This window comes from Helianthus annuus, chromosome 17 (genome assembly GCF_002127325.2).
Source record: "Helianthus annuus cultivar XRQ/B chromosome 17, HanXRQr2.0-SUNRISE, whole genome shotgun sequence".
Classification (NCBI taxonomy): domain Eukaryota; kingdom Viridiplantae; phylum Streptophyta; class Magnoliopsida; order Asterales; family Asteraceae; genus Helianthus; species Helianthus annuus.
Genome location: NC_035449.2, coordinates 77,729,593 through 77,748,056, shown reverse-complemented (window position 1 = coordinate 77,748,056; position 18,464 = coordinate 77,729,593).

Sequence of the window (18,464 nt, the reverse complement as noted above, 5' to 3'; positions counted from 1 at the left end):
GAAAATAATGAGGCAACAGGAATTTAGGTTTTTAGGTGATTTATATACCCGGGTCATAAAAACGGGTCAGATCACATCAAAACAGGGATCCGCGAACAAAAAATAACCCAGCTCATTTTCCCGCCAAAAATGAATCTAGGATGCTCTAAGAACGTGCCACATCAACCCAAATCTTCTTGTTTATTATATATAATAGATTAAAACTAAGTCTTATCCCTATATAAAAAATAAATATACAATTAAACATATAAGTTTTTCAGTTTCAAAAACTTACAATACCCTACATATCTGTATAACTATATTCACATACCAGAGTTACAATTAATTAATTAAACATAAAAGATTTATTCACCGGTCAATATTATTCCACTGTTTCACTTTAAACTTATTCACCGTTTCAACTAACTAGGTTGCATGAGAGTTTTGTGTCTCCTACAATTTTTATATTATGGAAAGACACCAACTTCTAAATATATATATATATATATATATATATATATATATAGGTAAAGGATCCTGTAAAAAAAGGCCCAAAGTGTGAGAAAGGTAAGAAAGAATCTCAAACCATTAGATCTTTTGATCTAATGGTTGAGATCAATAGGGACCAAATTGCAAATATTTTTGTTAATTTGGACTGAATTGAAATTTATAGGGGCAATTGTGTCTTTTTATCTTCATTTTGTAAATCAAATCCCTGCAATTCCATTCTCTCTCTCATACACACGATCACAATTTCTCTCTCTCTCTCTTTTCTTCTTCCATGTTCAATCAATCGGAAGATTATGATCAACAACTCTGGTGTAACAACTGTCACTAAAATCTATAATTAGGACGATAATTATTCAATAAGAAAACCCTAATTGAGACACCCAATTAATTCTGCACTAGCCCTAAAATTTTCAGAATGATCAGAATCAGGATTAGGGCCCCTAAAACTCGAGGGGGGCAAACCCTAGCTGATAATTATCTAAATTAAAACGTTGCACAGTTCTGATTGGTTGAATTCTTGAGTCACCAAGGCTAGTCCCGAGTCTAGGCATCCTATGAATTAGACTGCTTAGCTTACGGACCGTAAAGGGTCATACGGTCCGTAAGGGAGTCCGAAAACTTGCTATAAATAGCCGACCTTGGCATTAGAACAGAGGTGTTAAAACATTGCACAAACCTTCTGTGAACGTTGAGATATTCTGAAATCAGTTCACCACACACACACACAATCACGAGGTGCTGCCGCAATCAGGGTAATAACTCGATCGCTATTACGATTCAACGTCCGATCGATTATAACTATCCAACGATTGTCCGAGTGCTGCTCAAATTGAGCTTGTACTTTGTTATTCATTGTGATTTCGACTTGAATGTTTGAGTGCTGTTCGAATTCGGACTATGCTCTGTCATTCGTTGTGAATCCATTGAATTGTTAAGTATCGCACTTGATAATAGTTGTGAGGGTTTAATCTCGTGAATTGACGTAACTGCTGAATTAGTTACTAATCCTGTTTGTGTGTGTGCATTGTTATTTAAATTAGGTTAGAAGGCTAATCGGTAAAGCTTATACTCTGCTCGTAAATCTGCAATGTGAGTCATTCTCTTTTTATCAAACTGTTTTACAAAACTCCAAGTTATTTTTAAAGTTATAGTTACAGTGATTAAGTCTATGTAATCACCAAGTTACAGCCGGTATGTGGGGTTTTGTATACATTACTTATTTCCCGTCACACTTGGACAAACGGGTGGCCAAGGGGTGATCTGACCATAGTCACAGACACCATTGGACAAATGGGCTAGCCAATGGATGGTCGAGTGACAAATACTGTGGGTAGTTGGTTTGATATCAGAAACATTGTAATTCCCCTTAATACTGTAGATTATAACAAATGTGTCGTTTTCAGTAAAATGAATGATTCACTCAGTATTTCCCCGCTGACAAAACCTTTTTCAAACATGTTTCAGGTGATCTGGTATGAGCAAAGAAACGTGCCGTGGAGCACTCCCAGCTTAGAAAAGTGGCTCAATGTAAATAAATAAATGAACATGTTTTGAAAATAAAGATTTCCCTGAGAAATCACATTACTGTAAATTTCGGGAATTTATCCCTAAATTATGAACGAGCAGTTTAAATTATTAAGAGATCCTGTTTTAAAAATACTTCCGCTGTCACCTAAATTAAATACCACGGGATTCCTGTCCCGCGGCTCCTGAAACGGGTCAAACCGGGTCGGGGGCCGTGACAGGAAAAGGTGGTATCAGAGCCACTGTTTTAAGCTTACTGATTAAGCTCACTGTTCTAATTAATTTAAGTTTATTGAAAATCTTATTTGTCATTCTATGAATATATGCTTATTAACTGATTAATTGTTAAAATTACAGTATGAGTAAACAAAAGATTTCTGCTATCTACCGCAAATTAGATAGTACACCTAAAGAACAGGAACCTCTTCCTCCAAAACTTCCGTCAAGTTAGAGGAAGGAATCTTTGTCCGTAAGGCAAATTATGAAAATCCACTTACAGAGAAAAGGAATTTGATTATTAGGAAAGGTCAAGAGAAAAAGAAACCCCAAACCAAGAGAGTAAGGTTTAACCCAGAAATTCAGGAAATTAACAGTAATCCACCAGGGGAAAATAACTTAGATGAAAAATGGGCAAATCTGTATCTGCTCGCTACTGTAGCAGAAAATGCAAATCTTTAAGCTTTAAATCTAGAAATAAGTACTTCCCAGTAAATAAATAAATAGATCTGAGTATGTTATGTTTGCTGTTATGTTGTACAAATTGATGTGCAATAAAAATGTTTATTTGTTAAGCTTTGTTCCAAAGTTTTAACTTAGCATTTTGTGCATTTTGCATATATGCCGTACAGCATGAATGAGATGTCGGAAGCATTTCAGAACCTCAACCTCTATCCTGTGCCAATTGAAGTCTCCCACAACTTCACTGGTTACATTGCTGACATAGAGGAACCTCTGGAATTCCAAGCTCCACCGCTGGAAAAAGCAAAACCTAAAAAGAAGAGAAGATATGTAGGGTGGCGAAAAGTGCGCAGAAGGAAACCTAGGAGAATCCCTAAAATAGAAAACCCTGTGAGTGTGAGCAAGGGAAAAGAAATAGAAACTGGAGAAAGTTCTAAGCCAGCAGAAATAGGGATAGATCTAAAGCAAAAAGGAATAGAGATCGGAGAAAGCTCTAAACAGTCTGAGGAAATCACATTCCAGGACGAAATAGATCGCCTACTGGATAATTGTGATGTTCTAGAGCCTATCAACGATAATCTCTTCTCTTATCCTGCTACAGCCCAATTTCCAATAAACCTAGGACCAGCTATTCCAGACCCACTAGTTCACACCCGACCATTAGGCCAAATGGAGGAATGGTGGACCAATGACTGGCAATTCCAAAACATAGTTAATAGTCCCTATAGTTTTCTCCCACAGTTTGATCCAGAACCTATCCCTAATCCGCCAATGAGCTATGAAAATTTAGCTGAACTACGTTAGTTTGGTGAAGAACTGATAGGCACCGGGAATAGGATCCGGGAAATGGGGGAGCAGATCTCTTGGAAGTACGACGAGAGGGAGCGTCGTTACTGAAACTGCCAGTAAACCAAAAGATAGGAGGGGTTTGGAGAAGTTTGTTTGTATTATAACTAATATAGTAAAACTGATTCTGTAAAATGGGCAATAAAACACTGTAAGATAAAAAGTGTGTATTGAAGCAGGTATAATATATAAAACAAAACAGAAGTTGAGGCATCGACAATTTTGCTATGCTTGCATGTTATAATGATCTGTGTATTTATCTGTGATTTTGTTATCAATAATTAGACACTAATAATTTCTATTAATACTAATTAGCAGATGGAAAACGCTAATAGTGAACCAGTTAATGAAGTAAATCAGTCTGAGCAAAATCAGGAAGATCAATATCTAACTAGACAAGATATTGAGAACTTTATTGCTCAAGGGATAGCCAATGCTATTCCAGAAATTGTGGCTGCTGTTCAGAAACCTGCTGAACCACAATTAATTCCTAGTAAACGTATTCCGGAAGATAACGGCAGTAACAGCATAAATGGAGGCGGCAATCATGATGATCATGATCCGCAACAGGCCCCACTCCCTAAGAGAATGAAAGCTGCAACGCCTGGTTGCACTTACAAAGAATTTCTTGCCTGTAAACCCGCAGAATTTGCAGGTAATGAAGGGGCAACTGCAACACTGCGTTGGTTAGAGAAAACCGAAGCAGTAATTGCAATAAGTAAATGTGCTGAAGAAGATCAAGTGATGTATGCATCAAACTTGTTCAAAGAAGGGGCGCTAGAATGGTGGAACACGGTGCTACAAGCAAAAGGAAGAAGGGTGGCCTATGCAATGAATTGGGAAGAATTTAAGAGTCTTGTAGAAAGAAAATTCTCTCCCGAATACGAGAAGGAACAAATGGCAAACAAGTTCCTGAGTCATCGTATGTTAGGTGTAGACTGTCGAGGATATACTTCGACATTCTTCGAATATGCGAGAGTGGTACCTTCCCTGGCTTCGCCAGAACCGGTACTTATTTCCCGTTATATTTGGGGATTAATTGGAGAAATCCGTAACATCGTTAAAGCTGCGAGACCACGCACGATTGACGATGCTGTGGAATTAGCTAATACCTTAACCGATGAACTAGTCCGCACCAGAGAAGAAGATCGCAAGAAGGAATTGGCTCAGAAGATTACCCAAGGACTTCGCGTGGGTAATAGTAACAATAAGTTCAAAAAGAGGGGAACATGGCAATCCTCATCACCTCTTTCTGCAGAAATTGCAAAAAGAAACACTATGGACAGTGCAATATATTTTGCAACTTCTGCAAGGCGAAAGGACATCGGGAAGAAGACTGCAGAAGGAAAACAAGAGTCTGTTATAACTGCAGAGAAACAGGACATTTCCAGTCTGAATGTCCTAAGTTAGCTAAACCAGCAGACAGTAGAGCTAAAACGATTGAAGGAACTACTAAGAAAAATGCACGAGCATTCCAGCTGACCACTCAAGAAGCCGAACTCATTCCAGACGTGATAGCGGGTACGTTCTTAGTGCATAACGTCTATGCAAAAGTATTATTTGATTCTGGTGCAAACCAAAGTTTCATTAATACTGCATTCTGCCAAGCTCTTAACTTACCTCTAACTACCCTTAGGCAGATTTATACAGTCGAAACAGCAGAAGGGAATTCTGTTAACATAGACAAGGTTTTGCAAGAAGTAAAGATAGAATTGTTAGGTCATAAGTTTTCTGCAAACCTGTTACCTATGAATTTAGCCGGATTCGATGTGGTATTAGGAATGGATTGGTTAATAACCAACCATGCTCGAATCCTGTGTGATAAGAATTCCGTAGAAATCCGTACCCCCACAGGAGAAGTAATTCTAATTACAGGAGATAGACCTCGGAAGCCACTAAAATTCATTTCAGTAATGAAATTGGCTAGTTATTCAAGGAAACAAGAAATGGTGTATATGATTTCTGTAATCATTAACACTAAAGTAAGGAACTCCAGGACATCCCTATAGTTTTAGAATACCCAGATGTTTTTCCAGAAGAATTACCTGGGTTACCACCTGATAGGGAAGTAGAGTTTAGAATTCATTTAATTCCAGGTACTACACCAATAGCTAAGACACCTTATCGATTAGCACCTACCGAAATGCTAGAATTGAAAAAGCAATTAGATGAATTACTAAGCAAAGGATTCATACAACCTAGTTCATCCCCTTGGGGTGCACCAGTGTTGTTTGTGAAAAAGAAAGATGGATCAATGAGGATGTGTATCGATTATAGGGAATTGAATAAAGTTACAATTAAGAACCGATACCCATTACCTAGGATTGATGATCTTTTTGATCAATTGCAAGGAGCTAGGTATTTCTCTAAAATAGATTTAAGATCTGGATATCACCAATTGAAAGTACAAGAGGAGGACATACCTAAAACTGCTTTCAGAACTAGGTATGGTCATTATGAGTTTACAGTCATGCCCTTTGGATTAACAAATGCTCCAGCCGCATTTATGGACATGATGAATAGGATCTGTAAACCCTACTTGGATAAATTTGTGATCGTTTTCATTGACGATATACTTATTTATTCCAAAAGTCAGGAAGAACATTGTGAGCACTTGCATGCACTCTTAACTTTGTTAAGAAAGGAAAAGCTTTATGCCAAATTCTCGAAATGTGAATTCTGGCTACAAGAAGTGCAATTTTTAGGTCATATGGTGAATCACGAAGGAATTCACGTAGATCCTGCTAAAATAGAAGCAATCACGAATTGGAAAGCTCCACGAACGGCTATGGAAGTTAGAAGTTTTCTAGGATTAGCTGGATATTATAGACGATTTATTAAAGATTTCTCTAGGATAGTTGTACCTTTAACTAAGCTAACCTGTAAAGCCGTTAAGTTTGAATGGGGATCTAGACAAGAGGAAGCTTTTAGAATTCTAAAGCATAAATTGACAAATGCTCCAATTTTAGCTTTACCCGAAGGAACTGAGGATTTTGAAGTATACTGTGATGCTTCAAAATTAGGATATGGATGTGTGTTGATGCAACGCAAAAAGGTAATTGCGTATGCCTCTAGGCAATTGAAAAAGCACGAAGAAAATTATACAACTCATGACCTAGAGTTAGGAGCCATAATTTTCGCCCTTAAAATTTGGAGACATTATCTGTATGGAAGTAAGTTTACTATCTATACGGACCATAAGAGTTTAAGGTATATATTTGGGCAAAAAGAGTTAAATATGAGGCAAAGAAGGTGGATGGAAATCCTAAGTGATTACGACTGTGATATTCAATATCACGAAGGAAAGGCAAACGTAGTCGCAGACGCCTTAAGTCGTAAATATCATGAAAAGCAAAAGCGAGTCCGTGCTCTTAGGTTAAATCTACAATTAGATTTAATGGAACAATTGAAGAAAGTTTAGGGAACGGCAATCAAGGACGATGCCGAAGGAATGAAAGGTTACCTAAAGGAATTAGAACAAGGAAAGGATGGAATATGGAGATTCCACAAGAAACGAATTTGGGTACCTAAGCAAGGAGAATTAAGAAATAAGATTTTAGAAGAATCTCATAAATCTAGGTATACTGTACATCCAGGAAATAATAAGAGGTACCAAGATTTAAGAAATATTTTTTGGTGGATAGGAATGAAAAAGGATATAGCCAAATACGTATCTAAGTGTTTAACCTGTTCACAAGTTAAAGCCGAACATCAGAAACCTTCAGGACTACTACAACAGTTAGAAATGCCTGTATGGAAATGGGAACTCATAACAATGGATTTTGTTACTAAGTTACCCAAAACCAGAAAAGGTAATGATGCTATTTGGGTAATTGTGGATCGATTAACCAAATCATCTCATTTTCTACCAATGAAGGAAACCTTTAGCATGGAAAGGTTAGCCAAGTTGTATGTAGATGAAGTAGTATCCTTACATGGAGTCCCACTCTCCATTGTATCGGATAGAGATAGTCGTTTTACTTCCCGTTTCTGGACAAGTTTCCAAGAAGCAATGGGACTCGACTTATTTTGAGTACTGCATATCATCCTCAAACGGACGGACAAAGTGAAAGGACGATACAAACCCTGGAAGACATGCTCCGATCATGTGTAATTGACTTTGGTGGTAATTGGGATAGCCATTTACCATTAATTGAATTCTCCTATAACAATAGTTATCATTCGAGCATCGAAGCTGCTCCATTCGAAGCACTGTATGGACGCAAGTGCAGAACTCCCGTTTGTTGGGCAGAGATAGGAGAAAATCAGTTATCAGGTCTAGAGATTGTACAAGAAACTACTGACAAGATATCGCAAATCATGGAAAGACTGAAGACTGCTAGAGATCGCCAGAAAAGCTATGCGGACAATCGCCGCAAGCCATTAGAATTCCAAGTCGGAGACAAAGTACTATTAAAAGTATCTCCTTGGAAAGGAGTAGTACGATTTGGTAAGAAAGGAAAACTGAGTCCCAGATATGTAGATATGTTGGACCATTCCCAGTGATCCAACGAATAGGACCAGTAGCTTATCGTTTACAACTACCAGTAGCTTATCCAATCTCAAGAAATGTCTATCAGACGAATCCCTGGTAGTACCTCTTCAAGATATAGAGGTAAACGAAAAGCTGAAATTCGTAGAGAAACCCTTACAAATAGAAGACCGGAAGATCAAGTTTCTCAAACACAAACGACTAGTACTAGTAAAAGTCAAATGGGAATCCAGGAGAGGACCAGAGTATACTTGGGAACTAGAATCAGAGATGAAGCGAAAGTACCCTTATCTATTTCAGTAAATCTCGAGGACGAGATTTTTCTTAAGGTGGGGAGGATGTAACAACTGTCACTAAAATCTATAATTAGGACGATAATTAGTCAATAAGAAAACCCTAATTGAGACACCCAATTAATTCTGCACTAGCCCTAAAATTTTCAGAATGATCAGAATCAGGATTAGGGCCCCTAAAACTCGAGGGGGGCAAACCCTAGCTGATAATTATCTAAATTAAAACGTTGCACAGTTCTGATTGGTTGAATTCTTGAGTCACCAAGGCTAGTCCCGAGTCTAGGCAGCCTATGAATTAGACTGCTTAGCTTACGGACCGTAAAGGGTCAGGCTTACGGTCCGTAAGGGAGTCCCAAAACTTGCTATAAATAGCCGACCTTGGCATTAGAACAGAGGTGTTAAAACGTTGCACAAACCTTCTGTGAATGTTGAGATATTCTGAAATCAGTTCACCACACACACACACGATCACGAGGTGCTGCCGCAATCAGGGTAATAACTCGATCGCTATTACGATTCAACGTCCAATCGATTATAACTATCCAACGATTGTCCGAGTGCTGCTCAAATTGAGCTTGTACTTTGTTATTCATTGTGATTTCGACTTGAATGTTTGAGTGCTGTTCGAATTCGGACTATGCTCTGTCATTCGTTGTGAATCCATTGAATTGTTAAGTATCGCACTTGATAATAGTTGTGAGGGTTTAATCTCGTGAATTGACGTAACTGTTGAATTAGTTACTAATCCCGTTTGTGTGTGTGCATTGTTATTTAAATTAGGTTATAAGGCTAATCGGTAAAGCTTATACTCTGCTCGTAAATCTGCAATGTGAGTCATTCTCTTTTTATCAAACTGTTTTACAAAACTCCAAGTTATTTTTAAAGTTATAGTTACAGTGATTAAGTCTATGTAATCACCAAGTTACAGCCGGTATGTGGGGTTTTGTATACATTACTTATTTCCCGTCACACTTGGACAAACGGGTGGCCAAGGGGTGATCTGACCATAGTCACAGACACCATTGGACAAATGGGCTAGCCAATGGATGGTCGAGTGACAAATACTGTGGGTAGTTGGTTTGATATCAGAAACATTGTAATTCCCCTTAATACTGTAGATTATAACAAATGTGTCGTTTTCAGTAAAATGAATGATTCACTCAGTATTTCCCCGCTGACAAAACCTTTTTCAAACATGTTTCAGGTGATCTGGTATGAGCAAAGAAACGTGCCGTGGAGCACTCCCAGCTTAGAAAAGTGGCTCAATGTAAATAAATAAATGAACATGTTTTGAAAATAAAGATTTCCCTGAGAAATCACATTACTGTAAATTTCGGGAATTTATCCCTAAATTATGAACGAGCAGTTTAAATTATTAAGAGATCCTGTTTTAAAAAGACTTCCGCTGTCACCTAAATTAAATACCACAGGATTCCTGTCCCGCGGCTCCTGAAACGGGTCAAACCGGGTCGGGGGCCGTGACATCTGGTGTTCTCGAGCTTTAATATTAAGGTACTGATCGACCGAATGAAGAGTTCCTTGTATCACCAGATCGTTCTTCAGTTCCACCGTGACTTCTCGGCCCACTAAATCCTTGAAGTACGAGAAGAACAACTGCAATAATTGAACACGAACATGGATTCATCATAAGAATGAGATTCATGATGCTTATGCTACGTTGTGTAATCCGGCGGATCGAGCGATGTATGATATGAAACTGAACATACGACGGCCGGAGAATGTCGGAGATGATGGATGGCAGTGGTGGTGGTCGTGCGATCTCTCTCTCTACATCGAACGGTGCCGGAAGTGGAGAAGATGATACATAGGTGTTATATTTCTTTCAGTCATGGTGTTTTTTTTTCTTTTCTGAATGGTGTTATTTTCTTTTCTGAATGGTGTTATTTTGTTTCTGAATGGTGTTATTTTGTTTCTGAATGGTGTTATTTTCTTTTTCTGATTGGTGTTATATTTATTTACTGAATGGTGTTATATTATTCGTACTGAATGGTGTTATATTATTGACTGAATGGTGTTATATTGTTTATTGAATGATGTTATTTTTTGTTTACTGGATGTTTTTTTTTTGTTTCTGAATGGTGTTATTTTGTTTCTGAATGGTGTTTTTATGTTTCTGAATGGTGTTATTTTGTTTCTGTATGGTGTTATTTTGTTTCTGAATGGTGTTATGTTTTTGTTTACTGAATGGTGTTATACCTTGTACTGAATGGTGTTATTTTGTGTACTGAATGGTGTTATATTTTTGTTTACTGAATGGTGTTATATAATTTTCGTAAAAACACCATACATTGAACTATGAATTTTTTAAAACACCATGTCATGAACATGGCTATGATTCTGTGAATGATGCAAAAAAAATTAAAATGAATGATGTTATGGACGTTTATGTTCCTTAAATCAAGGATTTTCTCTCTCCAAATCCTTAAATCAAGGATTACCATATTTGAATTTGTTAATGCATTTACAATCTTACCCTTTTCAGTTAATTTAGATCTAATGGTTGAGATTCTTTCTTACCTTTCTCACACTTTTGGTCTTTTTTACAATAACTCAACCCTATATATATATATATATATATATATATAGAAAGTGTACTTTACAATATTCCTTAACGTACGCTACGTACGCGATGTGAAATCGCATGTTATAAAATAGCATGGATGAAATCGCATGTGATAATTTTGATGAATCGCATGTTGGTTTTTGTAACAATTTCGCATGTGATAATTTTGATGAAATCGCATGTTGGTTTTTTGTAACAATTTCGCATGTAGTAATTTTGATGAAATCGCATGTTAAAAAATCAATAAAGCGCCGAGTAGATATTTAAAAAAAATAAACAAGTTTTGGTGTAACACATGTTACCTTCCTCTGACATATTTGTAACATGTGTTACACCAAAACTTGTTTATTTTTTTTTAAATATCTACTCGGTGCCTTTTTGAATTTTTTTGCCCAAAACCCTTAAAAACATGTATATAACATGTGTAAATTTTTTCAAAAAAAAAAAACATCGGGAGCTTTGAGTTTCCCGGGTTTTCTAAACTAAAGTGGGTTTTCTATAGATACTTACATATATCTATATATATAGGCTAGTTAACGTACAATAGGGCTTATCGTACATTAGTACGCGATAACCCCAGCCGTCAGATCTTCATCTCCCATGCGATTTCATCCCATAAAAAAACAACGTGTGATTTCGTGTTTACGCCATGCGATTTCACCATCTACACACCCATGCCATTTTTTCACATTCCCCATGCAAGCCATTTTTGAATAGTAGCTCGACCCTTGCAGCTGGTCGACCAAGTCATCTATACGTGGAAGAGGATAGCGGTTCTTCACAGTCACCTTGTTGAGTTCACGATAATCTATGCACATCCTGAAGGTACCGTCCTTCTTTTTCACGAATAATACTGGAGCTCCCCAGGGCGAAGAGCTAGGACGAATAAAGCCCTTATCCAAGAGCTCTTGTAGTTGTTTGGACAGTTCTTCAAGTTCTGTTGGGGCTAAGCGATAGGGTGCAAGAGCTATTGGTGCTGCTCCCGGAGCTAGTTCAATCTGGAATTCGACCTGGCGATGTGGCGATAGCCCAGGTAAGTCTTCAGGAAACACTTGAGGAAAATCGCGTACAACTGGTATATCCTCTAGTCTCTTTTCTTTCATCGATGCGTCTGTAATAAGTGCCAGAATGGCAGTGTGACCCTTTTGCAAACATTTCTGAGCCTTCAGAAAGGAGATGATGCCAACCACGGCACCACTCTTGTCGCCTTGAACCTCGAGAGGTTCTTTACCAGAACGGGGTATACGAACAATCTTCTCCTTGCATAAGATCTCTGCTTGTTGTTGGGATAACCAATCCATACCAATGACAATGTCAAAACTACCCAGAACTATAGGAATAAGATTGATGGAGAAAGTCTGACCAGCTAAGACGATGTTACAACCCTTGACTACGTGTGTGGCCTCTAAACTTTTACCGTTGGCTAACTCTACGACATGTTTGGTGTTTAAGGGCGTTGGTGTACGTTTTAACATTTGACTAACTTTTAGAGACACATAACTGGTATCCGCACCCGAATCAAACAAAACAGTAACATAAAAGTCATCGAGAAGAAACTTACCCATAACCACGTTAGGATCATTCCTTGCGTCACCCTGCCCCAGCACGAACACACGACCCCTAGCATTGTTGCCGTTGTTGTTTCCCCCGTTGTTGTTTCCATTTCCCTGATTATTGTTGTTGTTGTTCTGGTTCTGGTTCTGGTTTAACTGGGGGCAGTCACGCTTGAAGTGGCCTTCAGCACCACATTGATAGCATCCCCTGTTGCCTCGCTGTTGTTGTTGTTGCTGGTTTCGTGGAGCAGGTGGTTGTTGTTGTTGATTCTGATTCGCAGGCCGTAAGCTCCTACAATCTTTAGCCTCATGACCAAACTTGAGGCATCGCTGACAGCGACCCTTGTTGCACTGGCCGTTGTGGTGCTTGTTGCAAGTATTGCACCTTGGAAGGTTTCCTCGATATCCTCCCTGTCTTTGATTACCCGAAGCTTGCTGACCAGGGCTCTGGTTGTTATCAGTCTTGCACTGCTGAACCTGAGACTGAGCTGTAGCTGAACCCTTGCTGGAATCCCCATCCCATTTCCGCTTGTTGTCACTGGGAGTAGCGGAAGTAGTAGCATCGGTAGCACTGATACGTTTAGGCAGCCTGTTCTGATCCACTGCCTGATCTGTGAGGCGATGAGCAAGGCGTTGAATATCCTGGATATTATCAAGGTTGGCCGAGGTCATATGGCTTTGGATTTCTGGTGCTATCCCTTTGAGATACAACTCTATACGCCTGATAGGAGGGTCCACCATAGTTGGACACAGGACGGCCAGCTCGTTTGACCTTTTAGTATATGCCTCAATTTCCGACCCAGTCATCTTCAAATGAAAGAACTCCACCTCTAACTTGTGGATGTCGTCACGTGTGCAGTATTCCCATTTGATCAGCTCTTTGAAATCATTCCAAGGGGTGGCGTTAGCAGCTGCCAACCCTAAAAACTGAACTTGCGCATTCCACCAAGTCAGCGCAATTCCTACTAGTGTGCCAGTGGCGTATTTCACCCTGCGAGCCTCAGGGCATTCGCACATCTCAAACACCGACTCGAGCTTTTCAAACCAATGGAGGAGTCCCACTGCTCCCTCCGTGCCACTGAATGTGCTAGGACGACAGTCCATGAAGTTCTTGAAAGTGCAAACAGGTGGCTGAGCGTGTTGACCTGTTGTGTATAAGAACGGGACAAGGTTACACACAAGAGTTGGTTTAGGAGTGTAGGATCTAAAGATCCTAGTGTGAGTTACGACTACAGGGTATACCTCCTGCTTGTGCGGCTGCAAGTGCCGCAGCAACTTGTTCGTTAATGAGAGCCGTCAACTGGGCTTGTGTCAAGTTAATGCGTCCAGCCATGATCTTCATAGCAAAGGTAACATATGTGAGAGAGCGTTCGCGAACGGTGCGATGACAGAAGAGAGTAAGCACACAAGTGTTCTCAAGCAATAACGAATAGTAGGCAATGTAATCTAAGCATACCACGAGCATAGTTCTATGTAATCCTAGCAAGTAGGCAAAGTAAACATGAATAGTAGTACCTATGGTGTTGAGCCTTGCACGTGGAGCGAAGCGTCGTTGTGGATCGTTGAGCACTCTACTGGTTATAGTCTGGTTTTAATAAAAACGTTTTCCCCAAATTAAAACCAAGTTCTCTATAACCAATGGCTCTGATACCAATCTGTCACACCCCCACAATCCACACGTGGAGTATCACCGCATGGAGGTGTGACATGACCAGGATCAAGCCACCAATCATATTGAACATGTAAGTGATAAGTAAAAGTAAATGTAATTCAACCAAACCAATATGAAAGGTGTTCAAAACATAAGTATAATATCAACATTTAGCGGAAGCATAAAAGTAAACTCAACATAAGTATAAGTATGTAATGTCATAAACATTTAACAAAGCATTCACGATCCTTGTCCACAACGACCGCGCCTCCCAGTGCAAGCTCCATGTATACCTAACGACCTGCAAGGCATGTAACAGAGAGTCAACAACTAGTTGAGCGAGTTCACAGTGGGTTGTTTAGTAATGGTGGTCATTTCGTAAAACGTTTGCTTGTTTAGTAACCCATATATCGTTTGTAATTACATCGCGGCCCTCCAGGCATGTTTGCGAAGATTAGTGGGAATTTCCCATGTATTGTAGACTAATTTTATTTGTATCGCGGCCCTCCATGCATGTGTGCGAAGTTTAGTATCAGTATCGCGGCCATTCCAGGCATGTGTGCGAAGATCAGTATCAGTATCGCGGCCATTACAGGCATGTGTGCGAAGAGTAGTGGGGGCTTCCCCATGTATCACTAGTCTAGCAGTATCTATAAGTGACCTTTCCCAACCGAGGTCAGTAATCCATAATTCCCAATAACAACGTAAGTACAGATAATCATCCAATCCCATTCCCTACCCCGGGAATCCCATGCCTTGGTAAGAGTGTGAACTCACCTTGGTTTGCTCGGTATGCTAAGATATGGGCTCACAGTTAATCAATCAAGTCCTAGAGTATACACCCATACACAATCAGTTTATATTCTAAGCACACGTTTGTATATTCAATCATAGTGGTGATAATTCAGCAACCATGAATAACACAAAGCACGTATACAAGTTCATACAAGTCATGTTCATCATCTAACGGCAGTTAATCAATCCAGTTAAACACATAACAGAGTTAAATCAAGTTACTGTGCAAATTAACCATCCGACGAACACCCCTGTTTCGTCGTTAAGCCCCTTCGACGAAACCCCTGTTGTTTCGTCGTGATGTCTTCGGCGAAACACTTGTGTTTCGCCAAATGTGTTTCGTCGTCCGGTGTTTCGTCAAAACATCAGTTACGTCACATACATATCAGTCACAGAAACCCTAATTGCCGTCATCATCAAGTAGCAATCTTACGGAAAACATTAGCACAAAGATCATCATCTAAACATCATGAAATCATAGTCATACTAACGTTTATCATGATTCCTAGTTTATGAGTACCACAAAACGATGACCTTACCGCATCACATAAACGAATTTTATTAGCATACTATCATGCGTTCAGATTACACTAGCAACATTTAAACACGACAATTCCCGGACATCGTACAATCTAGTTCACCATTCAATACAATCCACGTTTCAATATATAGAACTTGTAACCGATTAAACCATACATTACGAATCCAGAATCATCATGCACCTATATTCATATTCGTTCAAGAAACCAAGCATAACACAACATGTATAAAGAAATCAAAGGATAAAGAAACCGATTTAACGAACACGCACTAACCGAGATATCCGGGACGATAGTTTAATCACTAGAGAGGGGTTGGGAGAACACAGAGCTGCCAACACACTTAGGGGTTCCTAGGGTTTCGACTTTTGCCAAAAGGTGTGAAATAAGAAGTCGTTTCACGTTAAATATCCGTCGTTACGTATTGGGCCCGAACTGGGCTTTGGCGAAACTGGGCTCGGCGAATCACCCGTTTCGTCGGACACGCTTATGACGAAACAAGTCTGTTTCGTCAGCATGGGGTATAGCGAACCACACTTCTGTTTCGTCGTATGGGTTATGGCGAAACACACTTGTGTTTCGTCGAGTTGTTCAAGTCTTAATCGGTTTACAAGTTCACAAACCAAACACTTAATATAAATCACATAGCATATCAACAATGATCTGAATTATAATCCAGTGTATAGTTACAAAGCAAGCAAGTCAAGCAAGTAAACAACTGAACAGTCAACGTGCAATAAATGCAAAAGTGGAATCTCGGAAACTCGAGTTGTCACATTATCCCCAACTTGAAAGAAATTTCGTCCCGAAATTTAGCATGCGGTTACTGAGGAAGCTAGTTAAGTTGTATCGTTTACTGGTTTTCCTGGGGTGTCACATCATCCCCCCGTTGATTTGGAATTTCGTCCCGAAATTCTGTAGTAGCTTCAGCCTCAGTAGTAGTTGCATTGTTCTGGAATAACTGGGGATACTTGAGTTCCATCTGGTCTTCTCGTTCCCAGGTGAACTCTGGGCCACGACGGGAGTTCCAACGAACTCGAACAAGAGGTATTCTGGTGTTCTTGAGGACCTTAACATCCCGGTCCGTGATTTCAACTGGTTCCTCGACGAAACGTAACTGTTCGTCAATAGTGAGTTCCTTCAAAGGAACTATGAGGGTCTCATCTGACAAACACTTCTTCAGATTCGACACGTGGAAAACATTGTGAACTGCACCGAGTTCGGCTGGTAAGTTCAGTTTGTAGGCCACTTTGCCTATCCTTTCAATGATTTCGAACGGTCCGACATACCGCGGATTAAGTTTGCCTCGTTTACCAAAACGAACCACACCCTTCCAGGGTGAGACTTTGAGTAGCACCCGATCCCCAACTTGGAACTCGAGTGGTTTCCTGCGCTTATCAGCGTAGCTTTTCTGACGGTCACGAGCCGCCGCCATGTGTTGTCGTATCTGTGCAATCCGTTCAGTAGCATCAACTACCATTTCTGGGCCGGTGATCTGACTATCCCCCACCTCTGCCCAACAGAGAGGTGACCGGCACTTACGTCCGTATAATGCCTCGAATGGAGTGGCTTGAATCCTGGTGTGGTAACTGTTATTGTACGAGAACTCCACTAGCGGGAGATGTTTTTCCCAGCTGTTGCCGAAATCGATAACACATGGCCGAAGCATGTCTTCAAGAGTTTGAATAGTGCGCTCAGACTGCCCATCCGTCTGAGGGTGATAGGCTGTGCTCATGTCTAATCATGAGCCAAAAGCTTTGTGCATTGCTTGCCACAGTTCTGAAGTGAATCGTGCATCATGATCCGAAATAATAGAGGTTGGCACTCCGTGCCTCGAAACAACTTCTTTCAAGTACACATCTGCTAAAGTAGAGAATTTGTCTATTTCTTTGATAGCCAAGAAGTGAGCAGACTTTGTGAGTCGATCCACGATCACCCAAATAGTATCGTTCCCACGCTCGGATCTAGGTAAGCCGGTAACAAAATCCATGGAAATTTCTTCCCATTTCCATTGCGGTATCTTGGGTTGCTGAAGTAGGCCTGATGGTTTCTGATATTCTGTCTTTACCCTCGCACAGGTCAAACATTTGCCGACGTAAGTTGCTATGTGGGCCTTCATACTAGGCCACCAATACGTAGTTCTGAGATCGTGGTACATTTTATCCGAACCTGGATGTACCGAGTAAAGGGACTTATGCGCTTCATCCATTACAAGCTCGCGTAAACCGCCATATAGTGGGACCCAAATGTGTCCTGTTACGTAATAGGCGTCGTCTTCTTTTCGTTCTAACCGTTGCCGTGAGCCGCGTAGGGCTTCAGCCCTGACGTTTTCCGGTTTCAGTGCTTCTACCTGAGCGTCTCGTAGCTGTGCGGGAAGACCAGACTGAATAGTAAGTTGCAATGCTCGCACGCGTCTAGGTACAGTATCCTTTCGACTGAGAGCGTCAGCCACAACATTGGCTTTGCCTGGATGGTACTTGATCGCGCATTCATAATCGTTCAGTAGCTCGACCCATCGACGTTGACGCATGTTCAATTCCTTCTGCTTGAAGATATGCTCGAGACTCCTGTGATCGGTGTAAATAATGCACTTGGTACCGTACAGGTAGTGTCGCCATATCTTAAGCGCGAAAACAACAGCTCCCAGTTCTAAATCGTGCGTAGTATAGTTCCGTTCATGAACTTTAAGTTGTCGCGAAGCGTAGGCAATGACTTTATCCCTTTGCATCAATACACAAACAAGACCCTGAATCGACGCATCACAGTAGACCACAAAATCGTCTGTGCCCTCTGGCAATGAAAGAATAGGTGCGCTGCATAATCTATCCTTTAAGTGTTGGAAAGCTGTTTCATGTGTATTACCCCATCGATAAGTAACACCTTTCTGTGTCAGTAATGTAAGCGGCTGGGCACTCTTTGAGAAGTCTCTGATGAACCGCCTGTAATAACTTGCCAAACCCAAGAATTGGCGTATTTCCGTTGGTGTACGCGGTGCAGGCCAGTTCCTGATCGAGTCTACC